Raw genomic sequence first — 24,720 nt, 5'->3', positions numbered from 1 at the left:
TCTTTTCACTTATAAACATGATTCAGCATCCTTCAACAAACATTTTTAGGTTCCCACTCAATTTGAAGAAGGCCCAGTACTAAGAGCTGTAAAGCAAAGACTGAAACAAAATCATCTCTGTTCTTGAATAGCATATTTTGATAGATAGCTTGGCAGAGTGGATAGAATTTGGTACTGGTAGCTAGGAAGGTCTAGGTTTGACTACTGCCTTAGCTCCTTCTCAGCTCTGTGACAAGTTCCTAAGACTCTCACCTCTGTTATCCCATCTCTCTAATGGGTTGATAAGCAGTATCTGCCTCGGGAGGTGACCATGAGGTTGATTTGAAACCAAGGATGTCCAAGAGCTTTGCAAACATTAACATCTCATTCAAGCATGATTCCACCCTTCTAAAGTGGAGAACACACATCTCTTCTAACTTGGACTTCGCAGGAATTTCCACGTGAAATTAGAATGAGGGCCCAAGACTTTGTTTCTCATGTCAGTCTTGCCTCTAATTCATTAAAAATCTTTTCCTTTCTCCAACAATTTTCTGATTCATATAATGAAGAGACTGAACTCAACACCCTCCCATGTCTCTTCTCTCTCTGACATGATCTTTCCATGTATCATACGAGTAGCACATGTGACAATAAACATGATTGTATTTTTATACATGGGAATTATTCAACCCCAGTTGGTCTGCTCACTCTTTGATCTCTCTTAGATTCCTCTTCCTCCATTGTTAAATGAAAGGGGTTGAATTAGATGACCCCTCAAGTCCCTTCCAGCTCTTAATCCTGTGTCCCAGTGCCAACGAAGGCCCAGATATTGCCTCTACCCCTAGGATGGAGTCACAGAATCATGGAATGTCAGAGCTTAGAAAAAACTCTTGAAAACTCTCAGTCTAAGCCTATAAGATTTCTGGGAAATGATGTAAATTCATGCATACACCTTGAAGAAGGATGTTGGTCATAGGCTGCTATAGAATTTTCTGGAAATTAGAAGTCCAATCTACATTTGGGACAATGAAATCTTGCATATGAATTTATGGGTGTGTGTGTGTGTGTGTGTGTGTGTGTGTGTGTGTGTGTGTGTGTTCTCTGATCTCTGTTATTCCTACCTAAGTGACAGAGAGTTTCAGAAGACAAAGCTTCACACTGGATGAATCGTATGGATAATTAATGTATCTGTCAGGCCCGGCCCTGGGCCCAAGATTGATTGACGATTAAGGTTATGATGCTGAAGCCACCTACACACAGGCCTCTGACTGGCAGCCGCTGCAGCCGGGGGCTGGTCAGCTGTCCGCTGTCCTGGCAGGGGGTCCCCAGTGATCTGTCAGCCCTTGATTGATTGATGTGGACAACTTCCAGTCTCATTCCAATCACTCTCAGCAGCTTGCCCGGTGGTCACCTTTCAGGGTCCCGACATGCTTAGACCTCCAAGATAGGGGGGAGGGGGATATTCCTCTGTGAGTCCTTTGCCTGGATCCCCAAGGGCCCTTTGTTCTGAGGGGAAATATGAGGGCAGGGGGGCACTGGAGTGGGCGGTGGGGAAGAGCTACCCATGCTGACCTGTCTTGATGAACTGCTTCATAGGCCCTCCTTTCAGAGCAGTCAGATATAGGACCAAAAGTCTCTAAATATTTGATTGCTGGGGGTTCTCCCCAAGAAGCATCTAGGCAACTGAGGTGTGATATCCTAGAATCATAGAAAATAAAATGTCAGAACTTGAAGGGACATTAGAACATTGAATTTAGAACAAAGAATATCTGAGCTGGGAGAAACCTTAGAAAAGGGATATCGGTCTTAGAATTCAGTTATTCCAACCTTCTCATTTTACTCAGAAGGAGCATGAGGCTTAGTTAGAGGAAGGGACTTTTACAGAGTCATTCATATTGTCTGTGGTAGAGCTAATACTTGAATTCTGGACAAGCCCAGAACTTTCCTGAATCATAAGACACTCTCTCGGAGGGATAGCATGAAATGGGCAGAGAGAAGCTATGTGAACAAATCACCATGATTCCAAGCAGAATATGATGTAGATTCAAGAGACAAGGGAGGGAGAGATCCTTTGGAAAGAACCACAGATTTGGATTCAGAAAAGGTTGGATTAAATTCTGTCTCTGACATTTAGACCTTAGACAAAGTTTGAATGACCCTCTCCCTCCCTCTGGCTCTAAATCTATGTGTTTTCTTTGAATGGATCTTCTATGTATTTATATTCTTACATGCTAACCTTCAATAGAATGTAGACTTCTTGAGAATGGGACCCATTTCATGCTTATCTTTGCATTTGTCCCACTTTCCACCTTTTCCATCAATGTATGTTGTTGATAAGGTGCATCATTCTAGCTGATGAATTAGGGAAGGTTGCTGAGCAGGATTTTAAAAGAAGGTGAAAGATGCCCAAAGAATTGAGTTGAGGTCAGTGGTTGGATGAAGCCAAATTTGCCCATTGTTACCATTGTGACCAAGGTTGGTTCTGTTGGCCAGGAAATTCAAGGTTCTACTCAAAAGTCACTTACCTAATGTCACCTTTAATGGGTGACTTCTGCCTAGACAGTGGGTATACATCTGTGCCAACCCAGGGCATGAGCTGTCTGTGGTGTCTTGGGTCTCCTGACCCCAGAACTCTCCTACTAACTCACTAACCCTGCTGAGGGTTCTATGATGGCAACCTTGAGAAGGTACCCCATCAGTCATGGAGGGAACCCTGACACCAAGCCCTCTTCCACACTCAGCTGGTTTTGAGATTGGTGAGAAGCTGGGCCTTTCTCCTAGGCCCACCAATGAAATCTGGGATGGATTTGTCATGCCCGGCATTGGCCTCGAGCATTATCATTGGAAACTTCAGCAGAGCTCCCAGATCTGTCACATTGATTGTTTCCAAAGGAGGTACAATTAGTGGTTCTAATTTTGACTCCCTTCTTCTTGACTGGTGGGAGAGTGGAGGTGGCCGTGTAATCAAGCAGGCCTGGGCCTCAGCGGCTCCTGCAGAGAGGGCCGCTTTTCACAGCCCCGTCTGGGTGTCTCATTCTTGGGGGGGGGGGGTTCTGCATGGGTAGATTGCTGTTTGGGGCCTTGGCAGAGTGAGGTTGCAGGCTTTTAGGGACTCATCCTATCCCTTGAGAGTGGAAACATCTAGTGGCTTTCAGTGAAATGAGGAAATCAAGAATTAAAGGAAGTAAAATGCGCTCTTTCCTTCTATTCCCTAATACTCATCAAGAATCTCTCATGTGACCTGGTAATGGAGATCTAACATGTCATCTGTGTGTGTGTGTGTGCGCGCGCACGCGCGCACTCTGATCTCTGATAAATGATAGAGAATTTCAGAAGACAAAGCTTCACACTGGATGACTCTCTTTATATATATGTAACAGGTGTCTGGGGAGAAATGACTTGGTCCTTTCCAAGATCAAAGCAGAGTAGGGACCTGTGAATGTAAACTTCTTACTGGACCATATTGCTTTTCTATAGGATCTGATAAAATTCCTGTGATGTGAGTATCACAGATATTATGAGTCTATTTTATGGATGAGAAAACTGAGTGACATAGTTAATAAATATGGGAAGTGGAATTCAACCCCAGGTCTTCCCCATAGACAAGTCAAGCTCTCTATTGCAAAGTGAAGGGAAAGGATTAATTAATCAATCAGTCATAAAATTCAATTTATCTCTTCTTCCCTTTCCCTCTATATTTCTTTAACCTGTCTCCCTTTATCTCACCTAGAAACCCTGGGGTTCCCAGGGCTGTCAAGAACCCTGTCTTCTAACCCTTAAGATGTAGAAATGATGGGGAAAGAAAGATGGGATTAGTAAGAATATTGCTTCCCTGGGGACTATGGCTTCCTGATCCCTCCTGCCCATACTCCTGCCTACTCCTTTGTTCCAAGTATTACTGTGAGTAATGACAGACTGAGAGTCAGGGACACAGATGATGAATTTCATAACTGATAACTTCAGGAAGGGATGAATTAGGGACTCGAGAAGCTCTTGTAGCTGAATCTGAACTAATAGATTCAGGAATCAATATAGTGACATGAAAAGAGCTTTGGCCCATTCTGTGATTTTCTTGTGTGACTTGGGCAATTCACAACCTCTCTGGGCTTCAGATTTCTCCTCCGATTGGATTACATGCTGTCGATAATCTCCCCAAATACCATAGGTCCATGAAAAGAGGGTATTGAAATTCATGAGTATGATGATAATGAGAAAAATGGACAGACTACGTGTGTGGGAAAGGAGTACCAGTTCTGATACTCCAATTCACGCACAAGTCAAAACATCACCCTCATGATATCATTGTTCCTCTTTGAAAATGAAGGACCACCAGAACAATAGACTGGATGTCCTTTCTTGAGTCCACAGTTGGCTTTCTTCTCCAATGTTAAGGTTCACACTCCTTGTAGCTTCTTCTCTCCTTGAGTAACTCTCTTTTTGTACACAGTCTTTGATGTATTATTCTCTTTCCAATTAAATGTTTTCTTCCACCGGTGCATAAACTTTTAATCAATCTGGTCATCCCAAGAAGCATCATCCTTTATTTCACCTCCTTTTAGGAGCTGAACTACTTGGGGGGAAAAACTGTCTCCAATAGATACCTTTACCCCCTTCTCCCTCCTTCCTTACTTCTCAATAGTCTGCCTTCTGACCTCATTGTTCAGTTGAAACTACCCTCTGCTAAGCTACCAAAGATCCCTCAGTGACCAAATCTAATATTATGCCACCTTTGACCCTGTTGATTGCTCTCTTTCTCCTTGATGTTCTCTTCTCTCTAGGTTTTTGTGACATTGTTCTTTCCTGCTTTTTCTCTTACCTATCTGATGTCTCTATCTTAGTCTTCTTGGATGTCTTCATCCAACTCTTGGCCATGTGGGTGTCCCCCAAGGTGCTGTTCTGGACCCTCTTCTCTTCTATACTACTTCACTTGATGATCTCAACAACTCCCATGGATTCAGATAACCTTTATATACTGATGATCCTAAATATATGTATCCAGTCCTAAGTTCTCTTCTGACCTCCAGGCTTATTGGATATCATGACCTAGATTTTCCATAGTCATCTTAAATTCAATATATTAAAAAAACTGAATTCATTATTTCTCCCCTCCATTCCTGAGTCATTCCCTCTCTCTAACTTTTCTATTACTGTTGAGGGCACTTCCATTCTCCCTTTCACCCAGGTTCTCTCTCTCTGTCTCTCTCTGTCTCTCTCTCTTCCCTCATAAATCACCATCATTTGCTAATCTTAGAGCTCAATGGTTAGAATGTTAGGCCTGGAATCAGGAGGACCTTAATGCAAAGCTAGCCTCTGACAATTATTGCAATGTGACCTATGGCAAGTCATTCCACCCAGTTTCCCTCAGTTTCCTCATCTGCAAAATGAAATGGAGAAAGAAATGCATTTTACACTCCAGTCAACCTTTTAATTACTACTGGTATAACAGGCCCACGTTACCTCTTGCTTTCCCTATTGCAATAGCCTGCTGGGGGAGAATGGTCTCCTTGCTTCAAGGCAAGATCCACTCATAAAGCAAAAGTCTGACCATGTCATCTCCCTATTCAATAAACTTCAGTGTACTCTATTGCCCCCAGGATCAACTATAAAATTCTGTTTTGGTCCTTTATAACCTAGCCCCTTCTGATTTTTTTCCAATCTTCTTCTGACTTACTCCCTTACCATCTACCCAGATTTGGTGACACTGGTCTTTTCTGGTCTTCCTGGCATTTTCCCCAGCTGTCGCCAAGGCCGGTAATTCTCTCTCTCCTCCCGGCTTTTTCAACTTCCTTTAAAACAGCTCCGATTCCATTGTTTCCAAGAGACCCTGCTTGGCTCCCCAGACTTCCCAGAGTCTTCTTTCTTAGACTTCTTTCTGTGTGTGTAGGGTGGATGGAAGATTGTCTACCTATTGGAATGGTTGCTTCATGAGGACTGGGACTGTTTGCTGCCTTTTCATGCATCCCTAGGATGGCACCTAGGCCATAGTAGGCCCTTCATGAATACCTACCATTTGGGTCTGAGTTTCCTGTTTCCTTATTTATAAATCTGAAGAGTTGACCCAGAAGGCCTCCTCTGTCTCTGCCACCACCCATGGTCTGAGCCTTCTAGCTTTCGTCTTGCCCCTTGGCCACTTCTCCTCCCTCCTCAGACCCTGCCCAGGTGATTGTACATATGTGAAATGGTGGGTGGGGTATAAAAGGGTAGAGGATAATGCTCACCCATAAAGTAAATGAGACTGGACTTCCTGAGGAATGGATTCTTCCTTCTCTTACATAACTGCTCTTACCGAACTATCTTGTTTTATATGTGTGTGGTTCTCTGACCCCTGATTCCCACAGTTGAATTTGGTTCAGGCTTTAGAATTCCTCCTTTGGCTTTTGGTTTTCTAAGCCAAAGCATGTCTATCTCTGACATTCACTGTTCTAGGACCCTTCCAGCTCTGACATTCCCTGTGTTGAAGCCCCTCCTGGTCCTGGCATTCCATATGCTAAGTTCATTTCCAGTTTTCTCAAGTTTATCTCTTCAGTAGAATGTTGGATTTGGGGGAGCTTAAGGGAGGGATTGAAGTCTACATAAAATATTAAGGGGAGGGCCATGAGGAAGACTTCTTGGCCTAACATGGTTGGATACTCATGGACAAGTCATTTCCCCTCCCATGACCTCAGTTTCTTCCTTAGTTATCCAATGGAATTGAGGATCCCCCAGAATCTCTGAGGTCCCTTCTAGGGGACCCTTTGCCTGATCCCTCGGTTGCCTCCCAAAGGAGGCCTGGGCAGGGGGAGCCACCCCCTGGTGGTTTCAGATTCCACCCCTGGGCCAGTCAGCTGTCTTAGTCTGGCAAGCAGCCTGGGCTTCTTCCCCCCACCCCCAGGATGAAAATACTCGTGTAAATCCCACTAATAAAAATGCCTGCTGTCCTCTCAACACATGTTCTGAGTACTTTCCGAAAGGACGTGAGAAGTTAAAAAAAGATTCTGAGTTCACAGGCCCCTCCCTTAGTGGGCAATTGCTGGTTCCTGGGGACTAGAGATGGATCACCAGGAAACCAACTAAGAATGTGGAGACCCCAGGAATGGTAGGCCCCAAAAAGCCAGTCCTCTCAGGAGTTCTGGGTAGCTCCAAAGAGTGACGATATGACTCTCAAAGCAAATTGAGAGATGTGTTCCTCCAAAATCTGCCCTGAAAGATCACTGATATCCATGATTCTACTCCTCATACAAGTCTAGAATTCTAAGGTCCTTTTTTTTATTATATCTATAGTATATCCAAGGTCCCATTATTCTTAGTACTAGGTTTGACGGCCACATCCAGATCTGACATTCTTCCAGCTAAGATCCCTTTTAGTTCTGACATTCCCTGTTCTCAGACCCCTCTCAGCCCTAATATCCCCTGTTCCAAGGTCCCTTCCATCTCTGATATCCCTGTTCTAAGGCCCCTCCTAGCTCTGACATCTCCTGTACTAAGACCCTCCCAGATCTGACATCCCCTGTTTCAAAGACCCCTCCCGGTCCTGATATCCCCTGTGCCAAGGCCCTTCTCAGTCCTGACATCTCCTGTTCTAAGGGCCCTCCCATCTCTGACATCCCCTATTCTCAGACCCCTCCCAGCTCTGAAATTTCCTATTCTAATTCTATAAAAGCTACTGTGAGATTGCAGGAGTCTGGAGTCTTGGATTCTCCATTAGATACTTGCTACCTCTATGACCTTGGGCAAGAGATAACTTCTCAGATCCTCTGAGGGTGCTACTAACCTTAATGGAAATTTTAAAGACAAACCTTTGTAAAATGTAAAGCAACAAATAATTAAGAATTAGTATTCTTTCCTTCCTGCAGAAAAAAGAAAATCTGACCTTGTCATGAGCTTATACCACAAGGGTCTCAGTAGACTTGGGAGGAGTGGGAGGAAGAGGTTTTTTTTTTTTCCATAGAAAACACTTTAATTGAATAAGTCAGTGCTCAATAATGGCTGACTCAGTGACTCCTGGGCATAGAAAAGTCTAGCTCTTTGGTCCAGTTGGCCCTAGCCTGGACACTGACAGACATCCAGTAGAAGCCTAGGGACATGAAGTCATATAGAATATAGAACATCATGACCAGAAGGTCCCCTAGACCTGAAATATTCAAGTTCCATTGGCCCCAAACATAGTAAAAAACCTGGTTACATTTTTTTGGAAAGGGAAAAAAGTAAGGGGCAGCTGGGTGGCACAGTAGATAGAGCACTGGCCCTGGAGTCAAGAGTACCTGAGTTCAAATCTGGCCTCAGACACTTAATAATGACCTAGCTGTGTGGCCTTGGGTAAATTATTTAACCCCATTGCCTTGCAAAAACCTAAAAAAAAATAAAAAAGGAAGACAGTAAAGGGATATAATGACCAGAACACTAGAAATGGCTCCAGGAAGACCTGCTTTTGTATTTTGCTTTTAACACTTGCAGCCTGCGTGATCTTGGGCAAGTCACTGCTTCATCTCTCTGGAATTTGCTCTGCTCATGTCTAATAAGAGGGTTGAATTCCATGACTTCTACGTTTTCTTCCAACTCTACCTCTATGATAGTCCTCCAATGTAAGGTTTGCACATCACTTTTCAGCCCCTGATGTTCATCACAACCCTGAGAGTTGGGTCCTCCAGCTACTGTCCCCTCAGTTTTAAAGGTAAGAACACTCAGACTCAGAGGAGACCATTACTTGTCTAAGGCCACACAGCTAGTAAGGGTTGAGGTGGGATTTGAACTCAAGTCTCTGTTAATAAGAGCAGCATGGTTTCTTTGAGACTATATTGCCACACACACACACACACACACACACACACACACACACACACACGTGGATTTCATGAATCAGAAGGAACTACCGAACATACAAGAATGAGGGTCAGAACTGGAAGGTCCTGTTAAGAGACTTAGAGGTGGGGATAACTTTAGAATTTAGAACTTCAGAACTGAGAGGAACCCTAGGGGGTTCTTTATTCAAGGAGGGATATCTGAACTTATCTATGTCAACTTCCTCATTTGACAGAAGAGAAAATGGAGCCTTACAAAGGGGAAGTGAGTATGCTAAGGCTAAAGTTAGCAATACTAACTTTACTATCACCTTACATGGTCATTGTAAGATCTGAATCAAATATGGTTCAGTCTCCTTGGGTAAGCCATCATGTTTCTAGAAGGAATGGCCTTCCATGAAAGAAGGAAACTCTGCTTCTCCTTCCTGGTGACTCAGGGGGTAAGACACCAAAGCCTTTTCTTATGAAACCATGATACCACCTGGAATGGGAGCACATTTATTCAGGACCGGCCACATTTTAGTTTATTGGAATGATGACTATATAATTAGAGCATATTTTGGAGGGAAATTTAATGGTAGAAAAGATGGATTATAGAGAAGATCAAAGAATGTCAGAGTTGGTAGGAATTTTGTAGCCTAGAATGTGAGAAGTAGGTGGGGTCTTAGAATTGGAAATGTCAGTGGTCTTCGAACAGAGTAGTTTAACTCTAAGAAGGAATTGAGAATATAGTATATTTGAATCAAGGATAGCATTAGAAATTATCTTGCTTCCATCATTTCACAAATAAGGAAATTGAGTTTTAGATTAGGGCAATGACTTGTTCAAGGTCATCCAGCCAGGTTTCAGGCTTCAGTCCTGGGTTCACCTCACCAAACCATGATGGCCTTCTCATTTGAACTCTAGAGAGTCAGTGTGAGGGACTCAGAGAAACCAGTTGAAATTTTGAAGATACCAAGTGGGCAGCTGGGGCCCCCTCAAAGATTAGGGTCAGGTGCCAAAGACAACTGTGCTACATTCTCTGTTTGGCCTCAGTTTGGCCTGGCCCCTCCTTACAGGATATACTGGCCTCAGCCCAGTGGGCTGATTCCCAGAGGCCAAGCTCTTCCTCTGAGGCCAGTCACCAGGCTTTGGTTTCCAGACTGTTTGCAAATCCCTAGTGGTTTCCGCCCAGCGGGGGCCCACTGCATCCTGTCCCCTGAAGCTGGTTCTGTGGCTTGATATCACACCCTGCAGGTGGATGGGCTCCCCAATTCACCCCAAGCTACAAAGTGGCCTGATCTGATCTATGTATGACTTCAGACAAATCCCTTCCTTTCGCTGAGCTTCAGTTTCTTTAAAATGGGAAGGGGGAGGGGGCAGTGACCACTCCCCTTTCTCCCTCCTAGGAGTTAGTGGGAAGGTCAAATGAGTCAGTGGGTAGGAGAGCTTTTGGAAAAATACAACTTGTGGGAATGATGGGCAGGCTGACTATTATCACTTGAAGAAGCATCTGTCTCAAATACTGGATTCTGGTACCAATGGAGGTCAACTTTCTACCTGTATCCAGTATCAACATCTGGAACTCTGAACCCAGGTCTACCCTACCAGACCATACAAAGGACTCTCCCCCAGCAATCCCTGTCATAGAATCCCAGAAAGTTACAACTGGGAGGGACCTTAGAACAGGGAATGTTGTGGCTGGATAACGGTAGCATATTAGTACTGAATGTTGATAAAACTGAAATGGACCTTCATCCCTAGGATTTTGGGACTGGAAGGGACCTGAGAATATAGACCAAGAACATTGTTCTTTTCCATCTTTCTGCAGTCTCTCAGCATCTTGACTTTGAGAATCTCTGCTCCAGGAAGTTAATTTCCAAACCTGTCTGTTGACCCTTTGAGGAAACATCTTTATCTTGGAGAAACAATCGGCTCCTTGGATCAGATCACCAACAGGAAATGTATGAAATTTGTTGTGATATAGAACTGGTCTTAATCTGATTTTGTGTCTCTGTTCTCCAAAACAGCCTGGTATTTTGATGGGGGGGCAGGGGATGGGGGTGGGGTTCCCTCCCCTTTCCCTATCTCACACACACACACACACACACACACACACACACACACACACACACAAACACACATACATACACGCTCTACCAAGGAAGAGAACATAGAACTTTGACTCTAGAATTAGATTGTAGATTAGTTCCTTCGCTATGCAGAGGATATTTAAAGACCAAGTTAGTCTTTAAAAAGAAAGTTAGGAACCAAAATGGAACTCAAATCCAGATTTTCTGACTCTCAGACCAATGTATTTTCTCCCATATCAGCTACCTCTCAATCATATTGCCATCACCAGCCCTATCATTATCCTTATCCTCCTCATCACCATTCTTATCCTCCTTCTCAACATCCTCATCTTCACCATCCTCATCCTCATGACATCATCATTATTCTCATCCTCACCATCCTCACCACCAGGATCATCATCTTCATCCTTACCATCATCATCTTCACTATCACCATTACCATCACCATCATGCAACAATATTTCTCTATGGAGCCAAGGCTTATGAAGAATGCTATAGATGCTATTTCATCTGAATTCACCTCAGCAATATTACTCACCTTACTTGGCTTCTGTGAGACTCAAGGGGGTCATAAACAGGACAGGCTTCATAGGCCTGGAAGTTATTTATACATGCTAATGATTGCAACTAAATATTGATATTACTAAGCAGCGGTGACATGCAGTAGATAAAAAACATGGTCTGGGAATCAGGAGAACCTGAGTTCAAACTTTGTCATCATCCATGACCATGGTCTCTTCTCAACATCTCAGGCAACTCTCTTAAGATCAAGTCAAGATGATGACATCAATCCTCTTTGAAAATGAAGAATAATTCTGTAAGATATCATGAAGGACTGGACTTCAGAAAAGCCTGGAAAGACTTGCTTGAACTGATGCTGAGAGAAGTGAGCAGAACCACCAGAATTTTATGCACCTTAACAGCAACATTGTGTGACAAGCAAATATGATGGACTTAGCTCCTCAGCAGGACAATAATCAAAGGCAATTCTAAATGACTTGCAATGGAAAATACCAGTCACATCCAGAGAAGGATTATGGAGGCAGGTCAAAGTATACTATTTTCAATTTTTAAAATGTGCTTTATGCTTTTTTACTTTCATGTTTTATTCCCTTTTTGTTCTGATTCTTCTTTCACAGCATGATTAATATAAAAATATGTTTAACATAGTTATACATGTATAAATGATAATAGACTTCTCTTTGTCAGGGGGAAGAATTGGAGGGATGGAAAAATGTAAAACTAAAACTCTCACAAAAATGATTGCTAAAAATTGTTTTTGCATATTTTGGGGAAAAATATTTTACAAATAAAGTAGATGAGGATGAGAAATATATCTAATATGCAATCCTGACCCCTTATTGAGAAGGAGAAGTCATCCATAACCACCATCTCATAATCTTATTTTTTTGTACATTTCTGCAAAATCTTTGTGAGAATTATTTATACATGTATTGGTGAAAACAAAAAAAGAAAAAGAAAAAATGAAGGATGAACAACAATTGCCGAAAGGTGCCACCTCACCTGGATATTCCTTGTACCAATGACAATCATAATCATAGTAATAGCTAGCATTTAAATGAGACTTTTACAAATAGCATCTCATTTTATCCTCATAACAATCCTGAAATGTGTTACTATTATTATCATCATTTTGTAGATGGGGGAAGAGAGGAAGACAGAGGTTCATATAATTGCCCAGGATCATACAACTGATAAATGTTAAAGTTGGGATTTGATTTTAAGGATTCTTGATTCCCAAGTCAGGTTTCTATGTGGTACATCATTTCACTAGCTACCTCTAGGTAATAACTTAAATAAACCTAAATCCTGCTGTCTATAATAGATATTATTTCCCCCTATTTTTACAGATGAGAAAACTGAGATTTAGAAATTAATTGACTTGTCTTTTGTCCTACCTATAGTAAGTAGGACCATAAAACCAAAGATGTAGAGTTCATTGGCCAAGTAACCCCTAGTCCACCATCATTTAATGAATGAATGAATGAATGAATGAATAGACAGAAATCTAGGAAAGTTAGTTGACTTAAGAAGGGATACAGAGATAGTAAACATCAGAGAAGGGATTCTTAAAAGATTTTTAAAAAATTATGAAATTAACAAATATCAACATTTTCATAAACAAAGAATAATGAGAATTAGTAAACACTAGTCCATACAGCATTGTTTTCCCCAAATGTATATTAAATGTAACATGATAATGATGATATAATACTCTTGCCTGGGTCCCTCCTGAACTTCCTTGTGCTCTACACATCTTGGTTTCCTCTTCTTTTGTATTATTATCAGTATCTACCTGCTTCCTTCTTCAATTCTTTCCCAGACCTCTTCCCTCCACTCCTCAAACCAAAAGCCCTCTCCACCCCCACCCCCTTGTAACAAATAACATAACCAAGTAAATTAGATTCTCCTATTGGCTATGTCTGAAACTGCAAGTCTCTTTAAGAACCCTGTTATTCATCCCCTCTCTGCCAAGAAGGAGAAAGCAGGTTTCCTCAGACTTCTGGAGCCATGTTTGGTCATTGCATTGATCAAAATTTGATAATCTTTTACAGTTCTTTTCCTTCCCATTAAAGTAGTCATTCTTTTACATTATTCTCCTCCTCACTTCACAATTTATGAGTTCATAGGAGTCTTCCTAGGTTTCCCTGAATTTAATGTTTGAGTCCTGTGTTTACCGTAAGGTGGTAAAAGATGGCGCACAATTTATTTTAATTCTTTGCTATTACAAAAAGTACAGCTATCAATATTTTATATTTATAAGTTCTTTCCCCCCTTATATTGATGTCTTGGGCAAATTTGACTGCTGGATCAAAAGGTATGCCTCATTTATCAACTTTGGACATAATGCCAAATAACATTCCAAAATGGATGATGAACCAATTCAGCATTCCACCCAAGGTGCATGAATGTTCCTGTCTTTCCACAATCCTTCCAACAATAGTCATTTTCCATATTTGTTGATCTCTGACAATCTGAAGAATGAGAGTTGCGTTAATTGAATTTTATTATATTTGGTTTTGTTTTGAGTTTTGAATCCAGGTGTCTCCTGACTTGGGTTCAAATTTGGTCCACTCATACTGTATCAACTTAAAGGGACTGCTAGATAGATTGCTAGGTCTAGAGTCAGGAAGACCTGAGTTAAAATTCAGTCTCGGACACTTACTAGTTGTGTGACCATGGGTAAGTCATTTTATGTGGTTTACCTCAGTTTTCTCTTCTGTAAAATGGGAATAAGAATTGCATTTATTTCCACAGTTGTGTGGATCAAGTGAAATAAATATTCTAAAGTGCCACATAGGTATTAGTTATTATTCTGTGTACATATTTTGGGAATGGTTTTAGAGGTGAGGATGTAAAAACAATGCAACCTGGTATTTCTAAACAGGTAGACCCCACTTAAAGTCAGTGATTGGTCCTATGAAAACACTGTTATAGTTGGATCTTGTGTTGTGTGCATCTAATATGTTCCTTTTTAAGATTTTAGCAATATAAATGGCCGTGAGGTAGAGGAGTCCTGAGTTCACATATTGGTTCTGCCATTTTGTAGCTGTGTGACCTTGGGCTAGTCTCATCAACCTTTCGGAGCCTCAGTTTCTTCAATATGTAAAATGAGGGGAATGGAAGAGATGGTTCACAAAGTCCCTTCCAAATTTAAACCTCTGATCCTTCGAGAAAGTCCTCATTTGGAAGGTTTCTTTGGGTTTTAAAAGCCTGTCACTAAATGGGGAGGATCATATTGACCCAATTTCTTCATCTGTAAAATTGGAATGTTGATTTCAACAGTCATTTAATCAGATGATCTCTCATTGTCTTTCTAGCTCATGGTCCATGATCTTATAATTGTGTATGTGTGGGGGTGGGTGGGAGTGGGGTGGAAGATGAGTAGAAGAGCAGGGAATGAGCTATGAAGCACATGCAGATTCAAAATAACTTATTGAATCCTGCTCATTCTCCTTCCATCTTTTCCATCAAAGCTGGTGAGTGAAGGGTGGATAAGGGGCAGAGGCTAAGGATTACACAGCTCTTAGAACATCTGCAAACATCATATTTATTACTTAGCTGGTGAGATATTTGTCTGAGGTCCAACTAGCTGACAATCTGAAGAAGGCTTCCATGACTGGGTGGCCCCTCCATGGAAGATTCACGCAAAGGCCCAGGCAAGATTTGCCTGGTGGAAGGAAAAAAGGTTGTTGAGATCTTAAGCACATCTGGTCATAAGTCCACACTGTGATAGGGGACGACTTTAATTCTGCTGGGATAGAATCCTGCTTTAATGCTGCTGTGATAGGGACCTGCTTTAACTGTTTCTCTGATAGGGGCCTGCTATAATTGTTTATGTGATAGGACTCTACATTAACTGCTGCTGTGATAGGGGCCTGGTTTACCTGCACCTTTGATAGGGTCATACTATATCTGCTGCTATGATAGGATCCTACTTTAACTAAAGCTGTGATAGGGGCCTGCTATAATTTCTGCTTTGATAAGATCCAACTTTAACTGCTACTGTGACAGCCACAACCAAGAAGTGTCACTGGGAGAGTGGGAGCCAACAGTGCTCACATCCTGAAAGGCAAAGGGGTAAAGTTGACTAACCAATGAACATTTATTAAGTACCTTCTGTATGCCTCTGGTGGTATTTATTTCCCTCAGTTTTACTTGACATTCAAATACAAAGAAGGAAATGATCCCTGTTCACAAGAAATTTATTCAAATGGGGAGACACGTGCACATGAATATATCTAGATTGTCCCCAAAGTCTTTAAGTTTTAATAACTTAAACTTGCACTAAAAATTGTGGGACTCCCTCTTTATAACATAAATATAAAATGAATAAACATCAACATGTGCCTCCACATGCATATTTGCTCACCTGTGTGCCTCTACACATATGTGCCTGCACACATATGTGCCTCCTGCCCCAGATGTTATATCTGACAATTCTGACCTTGGTATTTTCTAACTGTTGTGACTTTCAGCATGTCATTTCTCCTGCCTGCACCTCAGTCACCTCCCCTATAATTGAGAATAAAACTAGCACCTAGATCATAGGGCTACTATCAGGATGAAATATGATGGGAGGACACATTGTGAAATATAAATTCAAATGTCAGGTATTCTTATTATCTGACCAAACAGAAACCTGGTTACAACAAAGATGCTGAGCTTGCAGTCAAGAAGACCTGGTTTCAGAAGGGACGGGAATTCAGGGAAACTTGGGAGGATTCGCATGAACTGATGCTGAGTGAGATGAGCAGAACCAGAAAAATATTGTACACCCTAACAGCAACATGGGGGGGGGTGTGATGATCAACCTTGATGGACTCGCTCATTCCATCAGTGCAACAATCAGGGACAATTTTGGGGTATCTGCATCAGAGAATACCATCTGTGTCCTGAGAAAGAACTGTGGAGTTTGAACAGAGACCAAAGACTATTAGCTTTAATTTAAAAAAAAAAACCCAATATCTTATTATATAATTTTCTATCTCTTATACTCTATTTTTCTTCCTTAAGGATATGATTTCTTTCTCATCACATTTAACTGAGATCAATGCATACCATGGAAACAATGTGAAGACTAACAGACTGCCTTCTGTGGGGGTGGGGTGAGGGAAGAAAGATTAGGGGAGAAAATTGTAAAACTCAAAATAAATAAAATCTTTCTAAGAAAAAAAGAAAGCAGTTCCAACCAATGGGGAAAAAATAAAATGTTATTGGAAAATGTTTAACAAAATAAATAAAAATTTAATACCACCACAACAACAACAAAAAAAGAAGACCTGGTTTCATATCCTGTACATGTCTTTCACTACTTGTTTGACAACAGCCAAGCCATGTAATCTCTCCAAACCTCAGTATTTCCTTCTGTAAAATGGGTCTAAATGCACTACTTACCTCACAAATCACAGATGGAAGACCAAAGAAGATGATGTGTGTGAAGCACTTTGCAAACTTCAAAGCACCAGTTAGTTATAATTAACTGAAACTTTGATATCTCAGTCAGATTATTCCTGCCGGGCTTTGAATTCAGCAGATTCAAATTCAGAAGTCCAGCCATACTTTCTAACTGGATGATCTTAGCTCAGTCCTTCTACTCTCTAGACCACAGTTTCCTCACCTTCGTAATTAGAATGGTGGTTGAGAAATACCCCAGCTCTGGCCTTCTAAGCTTGCAGGAACCTGACTCCACATCCAGACTTTGTTGCTATCAGCTGGTGAAACATATCTATAGCTGGAGATTCTGGGGTCCATGTAGAACACTAGTTCAGAGAAGTTCTTTTCTCCATCTCTAACCTTCAATTACAAATATATGAAAATTGGGCCCTGTTTAAGACATAGCGACTTGCAAAGTATTTATTCAGGACCTCACAATCAAGACCTGTGACATCCTCACTTTGTAACATGAAGCTAGTTTAAGGAGGGCCCTTGCATAATAGCAGCAGTCCAAGCAGGTCATCACAGGCCTTTTGAACTTAAAATCATTTGGACTTGTGATAGGCTTATGATCTCAACAATCTTGGTTTCCCCCTCCATCAGGGAAGAGGACCATCCCCTCATGCTTTCTGACCTTGGGAAAATCTTGCCTGGGTCTTTCTACCACAGAGTAGCAGGTAAAGGAGGCCTCTATCACAGCCACAGTTAAAGCAGGCTCTTATCTTGGTAGTAATTAAAATAGTCCCCTGTCATAGCTGTAAGTAAAGCAAGCTCCTGTCAGCAGGTAAGACCCCATCACAATAGCAGTTAAAGCAGACCTTTTCACAATAGCAGTCATAATTAAAGTAGGCCCCTATCCCAGTCATAATTAAAGTAGAACCCAATCACAACCATTGTTAGAATAGGCTACTATCACAACCATTGTTAAAGCAGGTCCCTATCACAACCATTGTTAAAGCAGGTCCCTATCACAACCATTGTTAAAGCAGGTCCCTATCACAACCATTGTTAAAGCAGACCCCTATCACAACCATTGTTAAAGCAGGTCCCTATCACAACCATTGTTAAAGCAGGTCCCTATCACAACCATTGTTAAAGCAGAGCCCTATCACAACCATTGTTAAAGGGGGCCCCTATCACAGTCATAATTAAAGTAGACCCCTATCACAACCATTGTTAAAGTAGACCCCTATCACAACCATTGTTAAAGCAGGCCCCTATCACAACCATTGTTAAAGCAGAGCCCTATCACAACCATTGTTAAAGGGGGCCCCTATCACAGTCATAATTAAAGTAGACTCCAATCACAACCATTGTTAAAGCAGGTCCCTATCACAACCATTGTTAAAGCAGGTCCCTATCACAACCATTGTTAAAGCAGGTCCCTATCACAACCATTGTTAAAGGGGGCCCCTATCACAGTCATAATTAAAGTAGACTCCAATCACAACCATTGTTAAAGCAGACCCTTATCATAACCATTGTTAAAGCGGGTCCCTATCACAGCCACAGTTAAAGTAGGCCCTTACTCAGCAGTAGGTAAGCCTGTCTCACCCTATCCCTCAGTGTCTCCCTGCCCCTATTCCCCCCCTCTCTTGGGTTTGTCACATTCAGGGAACTGATGATGCCTTCCTAATGAATCCCCCAAAGCAGCATCTCTTCCATGCCACACTGTCCCAGGAGATGGCTGAGAGGGCTGGGTGAGAGAAGGCCACCGAGGGAAAGGGAGAGTCCGGCCCAGCCCAGCTCCAGTGTTATCTAACTCGGAGCAGGTGGAGGCTGGCCTGGGGGTGGCGGGCGGTGAAGGGAGGCGAGGAGCCTGGGCCCTGGCTTTTATTTTTAACACCAGGCAGTGGCTCGCTCCCTCTCTTGGAGGCGGTGACAGGGCCTCCGAAGTGAGGTAATAGCCAATTGATCCAGCTCCGTTTTCCAGTGGGCAGTAATAAATCACCGGGCTGTCAGAGGGCTGTTTCATGTTTTCAGGCAGCGTGTGCCAGCAATTAGCCCGCCCGAGGCTGCGGAGCCCCCCCTCTCCAGGCTGGGCCTGTTGCCTGACACCCACAGCACTGAAGGGCCCTTCTGGACCACAGCACAGTGGCTGTGACAAGGAAGGGCTGGGAATCTGACCCCTTCCGTTCTCTTCCCTCCCTCCCCCCCAACTTGTCTTTTTTTCTTTTTAATAAAATGAATTCATCTATTCATTCTCTCTCTCTCCCTCTCCCTCCCTCTCCCTCCCTCTCTCTCTCTCTCTCCCTCCCTCTCTCTCTCTCTCTCTCTCTCTCTCTCTCTCTCTCTCTCTCTCTCTCTCTCCCCCCCTCTCTCTCCTGCCCCCGCCCCTCCCTCTCGACTATTTTTCCCATTTTTTCCCCTACAGACACTAGATCAGGTCGACAAGTAATTGATTGATGAGCTGAATGACCCAGCCTCACCATTCAGGAGAAAAGAGCCAAGAGAGAAGAGAAACAGAGAGGCTGGGAAGGAAATGACCAAGGGGACCTGATGAACCAGACGGAGCAGTGGGCTGGGAGGCTGTAGACCTGACTTGGAGACCCCCCCCGCCCTGAGCTGTGTGGCCCTGGATGAGTCATTGTGCTCTTCTATTTTCTCTTATGACAAATGGCAGGCAGGAATGGCAGGGTTGAATATGGAATGAGATAGTGTCTGAGGTTCCTTTTGACTGTTAATCCTGAGATACTGTGAATCTCAGTTTTGATTCTCTGTGAACCTTTGGGGAAGTCATTTCCCCATACTGGGATTGGGATTGTCCAAGTTGGAAGGGGCAAGTGGTCTTTACCTGAAAGGTAGATCACCTCAAGGAATATCCCTTGCTTATTCTAAATCTATGATCCAAAGAGGATCTTGCCTCCTCTGCCTGAAGACATCCAGTGGGGATGGAATCCAAGACCATGTCATTCAGTGCATCTATCCTTGGGGTGGCTTTCATAATTAAACAGTTTTTCCTGATAGTAATAATAACGATGATGACAATGATGACTATGATGAAGAAGATGATCACGATGATGAAAGCAGCAACGCCAATGATGATGCTAACGATGATGCTAATGACGAGAATAACCACAATGAGAATGGCGATGATGATGATGATATTTTATAATAACATTTTATAATAAGATTTATAATATAAATAATAGATGATGTCATCATAGAGTGGATCAAGAACAGTTCACTCAGAATCTGGGCTTAAGTTCCAAACACTTTTTGTGTTTGTTTCTTTTTGCAAGGCAGTGGAGGTAAGTGACTTGCCCAAGGTCACACAGTTGGTAAATTATTAAGGGTCTGAGGCCATATTTGAACTGGCTGACTCCTCCTGACTCCAGGGCTGGTGCTCTATCCACTGCGCCACCTAGCTGCCCCAAGTCCCAAACACTCCTGTCACATACTATTTGTATGATTCTGAGCAAATTAATTAACCTCTCTCTGCATATTTCTAAGACTGGGGTCTATGGGTCTATAGTCAGATTTCAAGGGGTCTGTGAACTCAGATGAGGCAAAAATGACATCTTTATTTTTGGTAACCTCTAACTGAAATTTAGCATTTCCTTCAGTGATTTGAAAATCTCAAACTGAGATGGGATGGAGGCTGGTTCAGAGGCCTCACCTTACTGACAAAGGAGTCCAGGTACAATAAAGGGGCAGAATCCCCACTCTCAAACTCTAGAGTTCCTGAACTGATTGAGGGAGGAAGGTTCTTCAGTCAGAGTTCCTTACATGGATGAAATCACAGGTTTGAACAAACATATAGGGTGGCCATTAAATAAATCTGAATGCATTTTGCCAAGATAAGGAATTTTCTACAAATGACAGATTTCCATCTTAAAAGAGGAAGTGACAGAAGTCTGAAAACATCAGAGTTGTATAAAGCTTTTTCCTAGTAATGGTGATGGAAGATAGTGAAGTAGTCATTGCCTCCCAGACATTCTACAATGGGCCAATGGTGAACATCCATTGTGATGTGGGAATCTATTCCAATCACTTGATGGGGCCAAGTCCATTAACCTGTCCACCTGGGGCTGGATTCAAGACCATAGTTTCATTAGCCCTTAGGATTGTTATCGGAGGTGTGAACAGAAATGTCGACCTGGCCTTGAGAGATTGATCACTGGGTTTTAGAACAGGAGAGTGGAAGAGTCTTTTGATGGTAGAGTGTCAGAGCTAGGAGAGGCCTTAGAGCAGGAGATGTCAGAGCTGGCAGGGACCTTAGGACAGATGATGCGAGAGATGGGAGGGGCCTTAGAACAGGGGATGACAGGAAAGCTAGGTGGTGCAGTGGATAGAGCACTGGCCCTAGAGTCAGGAGGACATGAATTCAAATTCAGCCCTAGACACTTAATACTTACTTAGCTGTGTGACCTTGGGCAAGTCACTTAACCCCATTGCCTTGCAAAAAAAAAGCAAAAAACAAAACAAAGAATAGAACAAATGTTTATTTAGAGTTAACTCTTCTGAAAGAGTCCATGGAGCACAGAACCGAGAATTTTGAAGCTGGAAGGGACAGCAATAGTAATGCAAGATAACCATTCCAAGGAACTTAATGGCTTGCCCAATCTTCTCCATAGTCTGATGTTGTTTGAACTACACAATCATTGTATCTGTTGCATAGTAAAGGAAGCTAAGAATCAGGAATTCAGTGGCTTATCAAGCTTAGCAGCTAATACATGTCAGAGGAGGGGATTTGAAACCAGGACCCTGGGGAAGCCACTTTGGTCATCTCTCTGACTTCTGTTTTTTTCCTTGGATATGGTCATGAGTTCACCCCCTCCTTCCTTTGCAAAGATGCAACTGAGAGTCAGCATGGGCCATAGATAGCCCTATAGCTCCCATTCCTAAGATTCAGGAAGCCCTGAGTTCTAATCCTGCCTCACATATTCCCTGAGACTCTGGACCAGCCACTTAGTCTACTCCTCTGGGCCTCAACTTGGTCCCTTCCAGCACTAAATTTAGTATCCTGCAGGATTCCCCAGGTTTTGCTCACAGTGTACCCCATGATCCCATATCACTTACCAAGCTGCATTTTTCTCTGTTTTCCTGACCAAATAAACTCATATTTATAAAAATGACTTTTGTCTTTACTGCCACACATCTGGTCCCATCACCTCAACTAGGCCAGTAGTTTCTCATACTAGATCTCAATATGGGACTGGGGTGGGGCTTGGGAGCCAGGGTCTGATAAAGACTTGAACCCAATAGCCTTCAGCGGATTTGTTGGGGTCAGAAAAATGTCACTCAGAGATCGGCTCCCATGGAGCTTGGGGGACATCAGTGGCAAGGACTGTGGGGTGCTGTCAGGGAAGCTCCAACCCCACCAAGGACAATGGAACTCTGAAATAAACCAAGGTGATCTTTGCCTGTGTTTCCCTACTGAAATAGAAAATAGATTCACCTAGAACATGTTTCACACACATGTGTATAGGAGCACATGACCACAAAAGGATGCCTTTAGAAACATGTGCATACATTTAGATACCCACAGGCATATGGACAGTCCTGAACAGACACCCGGGCTATAGATCTGCAGACATATGCATCTCCATACATACCCCCCGCCCAGAACAGTCATCGTCTGCAGATCTATAGATGTATGCACATGAAGACATGGGTGAACCTGCATACAGGGGCCCAGAAGGTCAAAAAGAGGCTGAAGGAGCCATGGAAAGATGTTGAATTTAGAATACTAGGTCTAGGATTTGAATTACACCTTTGTCCTTTACTAGCCGAATGACCTTGGACAAGTCACTTTAGTGAGATGCTCAGTTTTTTCATCTGAAAAATGAGAAGACTGGAGTAGAGAAGCTAGATGAGTGGAATGCAGGGCTGGGAGTCAAATCCAGCCTCAGACACTTACCAGCTACAGAGAACCCTGGACAAGTTGTTTAACCTGGTTGAGTCTCAATTTCTCCATGTAAAATGGGAATAATAAAAGTGCCGAATTTATGAAGCTATTGTGGATATTGAGCATTTGTACTTGCTGAGTAACTTATCAATTTAAGAAGGGGTTAATTCTCTTCCCTTCTCTCTCTCTCTCTCTCTCTCTCTCTCTCTGTCTCTCTCTGTCTGTCTTTCTCTGTCTCCCTCTCTCTGTCTTTGTCTCTGTTTCTGTGTGTGTCTCTCTTTTTCTGTCTCCCTCTCTCTGTCTTTGTCTCTGTCTCTGTCTCTCTGTCTCTCTTCCTCTGACTAAGTCTATCTCTACAGGTTTCATTGGACAGTCAAGGGAGTCCAAATCCTAACTTGTCCCTGAGTTTTAGTTGGCTAAGCATGACTGGAAGATCTTGAAAGTCTTCCAACTTAAAATCCAGTTTTCTAGAAAATGTTTGAGGAAGGCTACCGTGGTCAGCCTTACTTAGATAAGCAGTATTTATGTTGACTCAGTCAATAAACATATTTATTAAACAGCATGGTAGAGCCCTGTGGTCCTTAACCTGGGATGAGTGACCTTAAAAAAAGTTTTGTTAACTTTATATCCCAATAACTGATTTTATCTTATGCATATAAACATGATTTGGAGGAGGGGTCTCAAATGTCAGCTGTGTCTGTCAAAGGAACACATGACTCGAGGTTAGGAATTTCAGATATGGTGGTAGCTCTTCTCCTCTTCCCTTGCCCCCAATTTGGAGCTCTTTAGCAAAAGATCTAAAGTGGGAAGCATCCAAAGCATCCAAATCTCTCATTTTATAATTGATCAAACCCAGGTCTTGGAGGCAAAGACATTTCTCTAAAGTCATACATATACTCAGTATTGGAGTCTTCGGACTCCAGACCTAGTGCTTCCTCCACTGTATCCTGTAGGCTCTGGTCCCAACTGGGTGAACCCGAGCAAATCCCATCCCTTCTCTGTAAACAAGGAGGGCTAGAGCAGACTCTAAATTTTCTTGGCCTTGTGGATTCATCAGTTTTCATGGACATTTCTAGAACCTGATTCCAGAGCAAATGGGGCCCTCCTCTTCCATTTCCCAGACCTGGCCTGAATATTTCCCATTTGTCTCCTCCTCCGAGACTTGCAGGTTTGGCGGGTGCAGACAGCTCCGAAAGCATGGCATTCAGTCCTTACACAATCAATCGGGTTGGGTTAAAAACTTCAGTTGAGGAATACACGGATGTCGGGCTGCTTGGTTGGGAGAGAGAGAGAGAGAAGGCCTCGGTATTTCAGGTCCCTCCAAAGTCAAGCTTGATGACTCCCAGATGGGAAGCCGGCTGCTTCCATTTTTTCTCCATGCTCCCCCCACTTCTTTGTTCTTCTTGCACAGACAGGGAAGGAGGGGGAGGAAAGAGCAAAGGAGAGAGACAGGGAGAGAGAGACACACACAGGCAGAGATTGACAGAGAGAGAGAGAGAGAGAGAGAGAGAGAGAGAGAGAGAGAGAGAGGAGAGAAATAAGAAGGGAGGGGGATGGGCATGCCAGAAGCTTACAAACCCCAGAAAATAAAGGAATTTTCAAAGAAAGCTAAAAGACGATCATTTACATGGGGAGAGAGGAAGATTTATAACTAAAAACCCTGCTATAACTAAAAGAAGAGAAGAAACCTTTGTCTCCTGGGTGTTCAGCTTGGCCAATGGTCAGCTGATGATCCTTCAGAGTGGCAGAAGGGGGCTGCTGTGAGTACAAGGGGGTCCCTATTTCCTTTCCTCTTGGCTACCATGGATACCAAACTCACCCCTTGCCTTTAAGGAGTGGTGCTTTCTCTCCTTCCTCCATACCAATCAAAAAAAGAATGGGGGGGGTACACTGTATCCTATTTTTTCTCTTCCCTGGTCTCTAACTACAGTTAACCTCTCATCTCCCAGCCTCCCTCCCACCCCTTATTGAACTGCCCTCCTTGTGGCCTGGCTTTGCCCTCCCCAGGGATGCCTGAGCTAACGGATCCTGGGGACCCCCACCTGCCATCAGCTCCACCAGTCCCCCTGAGGGAGGCTCCTTA

The 24,720-nt window shown here is 42.9% G+C and overlaps 2 long non-coding RNA genes across 5 annotated transcripts; one reads left to right on the top strand and one right to left on the bottom strand.

Moving 5' to 3' along the window:
- Positions 1 to 1,142: 1,142 nt before the first annotated feature.
- Positions 1,143 to 17,192, bottom strand: LOC141498063 (uncharacterized). Of its 3 annotated transcripts, XR_012471537.1 has the most exons (3): positions 16,971 to 17,192; positions 14,908 to 15,020; positions 1,143 to 1,677 (listed from the first exon to the last, which is right to left on the bottom strand). It is a non-coding gene; the product is annotated as an uncharacterized LOC141498063 (long non-coding RNA). The 3 variants fall into 3 exon arrangements; XR_012471538.1 differs by lacking the exon at positions 14,908 to 15,020; XR_012471536.1 differs by lacking the exons at positions 14,908 to 15,020; positions 16,971 to 17,192 and adding an exon at positions 2,216 to 2,347.
- LOC141498065 (uncharacterized) lies at positions 2,442 to 19,979 on the top strand. 2 transcript variants are annotated; one of them, XR_012471540.1, is made up of 4 exons: positions 2,442 to 2,874; positions 8,413 to 8,629; positions 10,567 to 10,699; positions 11,069 to 11,511. It is a non-coding gene; the product is annotated as an uncharacterized LOC141498065 (long non-coding RNA). The 2 variants fall into 2 exon arrangements; XR_012471539.1 differs by lacking the exon at positions 11,069 to 11,511 and adding an exon at positions 19,161 to 19,979 and having other exon boundaries at positions 2,444 to 2,874.
- Positions 19,980 to 24,720: the final 4,741 nt, after the last annotated feature.

Source organism: Macrotis lagotis, chromosome X, assembly GCF_037893015.1.
Source record: "Macrotis lagotis isolate mMagLag1 chromosome X, bilby.v1.9.chrom.fasta, whole genome shotgun sequence".
In the NCBI taxonomy this organism is placed as follows: domain Eukaryota; kingdom Metazoa; phylum Chordata; class Mammalia; order Peramelemorphia; family Peramelidae; genus Macrotis; species Macrotis lagotis.
The sequence above is the reverse complement of the archived record's forward strand: the minus strand, read 5'-3'. Positions and strand labels throughout refer to the sequence as shown.